At 37.9% G+C, this 2,559-nt stretch overlaps 1 protein-coding gene across 2 annotated transcripts in view; it reads right to left on the bottom strand.

Annotated features, from left to right (window-relative positions):
- Positions 1 to 1,615: 1,615 nt before the first annotated feature.
- Positions 1,616 to 2,559, bottom strand: part of LOC125045839 (histone-lysine N-methyltransferase Suv4-20-like) — a 31,913-nt gene continuing 30,969 nt past the window's right edge. For both annotated transcript variants that reach the window (XM_047643363.1, XM_047643362.1), the window contains exon 7: positions 1,616 to 2,559. This exon is cut by the window's right edge and continues 2,283 nt beyond it. The gene's annotated coding sequence lies outside the window, so the exon portion shown is untranslated.

Below are 2,559 nucleotides of genomic sequence, written 5' to 3' on the forward strand. Positions count from 1 at the left end.
ACACACACACACACACACACACACACACACTTTCGCAAATGATTTTCCCTCCCTTCCCTTCACATGCTATCTTCCCCTCACCCTTTAAAGAAACAAACCACTGGTCACCCACCCTTTACAGAAACCGTTCCCTATTTGCCCTTACGAAACACTCTGCCACTCACCCCTTTGAAAAACACTCATTTTTCAACACTTAAATTCCTTCCGACACGCGGTAAATATACCCATGTTCCTCCGTTCTTCTGACTTTACATTCTTTATCACTCTTCACATTCCCCTTTCCATCGTCCTTTATCGGGCATGCTCCTCTCACCATTTCAGTGCGCTCCCCTGGCCTGTTCTTTCACATTCTCTTCCTTTCAACTCGGTCGATTGTGTGTTGACCTCACTGACTTAGCTTTCCTTTCTTTCCTTGGACGTGTTGCCTTATTTCCAATTATTATTCGTGATATTACGATGATTTTATCAAGCGTTTAATTTTCCATTTACGCGTCCGATTTGCTGCATCATTATCACAATATCTTGTCTTTTTGGTTGTATTTCTCATAACATTTCTTGTTAATTCTTTACTACTTACTGTAAAGGTTTTGTAAAATAGAACTATTTCATTACAAAGTTAGATATACTACATTACAGTGTGTATGTTATTCAAGTTTAGGAATTTTATATACTTGCTGCAAGAAACGATTTCGTAAGACCTTTTCATTTCCCTTTGGTTGCTCCTCGAAATCAACTTGGCCAGGCTCATCCTTCAGAAAGTAATCAATGTCAAAGGTCGCCTGCCTGAGGTTGCAATCAAACGTAGATATACCTCAAGCACATTCGATTTATAACTTTGCCACTCGCTAAAAAACAACGAAAATAAGTTGTCGAAGTTGCAAGGAAAAAGTTACACGCAAAATCGAAAATAATTTAATAAAGGGAGAAATGTTCTAGCTGTACTTCATTTCCTTTCGTGTCTACACCAAACCAAATAGCGCATCATGTTTTTGCTCGTTTACAAATATTAAGTGGCGTGAGGTCACGTGATGCTTAGCCTCCATCAGTCTAATTTTCTCTGCTAAATACCCTGTCCACCTTTACCACGACAGTCATTTCATCATTTGTGGCTCCGTAGAATACTTTTAAAATCCACTGAATATGTATGCAGATCAGATGCTTAACTAAACGTCTAAGTGTCAGAAGCACGCGCGTACTCACTCTGAAGGTAATGCAACAACCACCCTAACAAGAGCACTTGAAGAGATTTAGCTATTACTTTCGCCACTGTGCTATCCCTCGTAATACTGACTCACCAGTTTGTTATTTTTCACAACATTCATTAGTCCCCAAACATCCTGCCATGCGTTCCAATGGTGTCTACTCATACTCCTCCCTCTGATATTGCAACTACCAACTCTGCATTGCAGTCGAGACTTCAAACACTTCATATGACACACTGTATTTGCACACACGAACTTCCATCAATTACAGTTTAAGTATAAACAAGGAATTTAAATCTTCGATAAAAGTGATACTTTCCAGGACTGCCTTGGGTTAAAACATTATTAAATACCTAGTCACTTTGTTCAGCCGCATTATTTCCAATCCACCCAAAGAGGTAACATAAAACGTCTTCACTTCTACAACTTTTATTAACACCACCGTTTAAGAGCTACCAATCATTGGTACTCAAACATCAATACACAGTATTGACAGTCATCTTTCAAAAGTCATGACATGAGAGACAGGAGTGGAATGGTGCCGATCAAGTGTAAATAAAAGAGGCCTGTCAAAGAGGTTTGGCCTGCAGCAGTCCAGCCACAAATATTTTGACCCTGTTTGTACCCTAAAGCTTTCCATCTGTAACCTGGGACATTTGTACATCACTCTGGTAAATATACAGTTTCCTTACCGATCTTATCCTCTATATTTTCTTATACAAGATCCTGGGTCACAAAAGCAGAGTACACTGTATTACAACCACTCAGCTGTTTTGACTTTGCAGCATAGCTCTTTCTACTCTCTAAAATTATCATCAACAATAAATCAATCCATCCATTTAGACTTTTCCTAGGAAATCAAACTTTTTTCTGCCAAAGCATGCTATCCACAACTAGTCAACTGGCTTGGGACATTTATTGTGCGCTGATCCTTCAGAGTGATTGCTTTACACTTTGGTCAAACCTTTACGAAACCCGAGATACTGCTCCCGGAAGTGCTTTTAGATTTACTGCAAACACAGATGGTTCTGCCTAGGTCATTATTCTCATTCTCATACTAATGAATTCTAAAGTGGAAAAAAGTAACACAATCACAGAAATCTTTGAGAAATATAATATAGGATGAAAAATAAAGTTATTACATTAATACTATAAAGAACATAGATATTACTTACTTTTGTTCCTTCTCTATTAAAAAATTAATAAAGGCTTTCTAAAAAAAAGGAAAATAAGAAAAACTCTGCACCCGCGACCCGTGTAAAGACGAAGTACAACATAATAATTTACAAAACAACATACAAATAACTTACACGATACTTGGTAAATGTAACCTCAACATCTGTCAAGCAAGACATAC

This window comes from Penaeus chinensis, chromosome 38 (genome assembly GCF_019202785.1).
Source record: "Penaeus chinensis breed Huanghai No. 1 chromosome 38, ASM1920278v2, whole genome shotgun sequence".
Classification (NCBI taxonomy): Eukaryota; Metazoa; Arthropoda; class Malacostraca; order Decapoda; family Penaeidae; genus Penaeus; species Penaeus chinensis.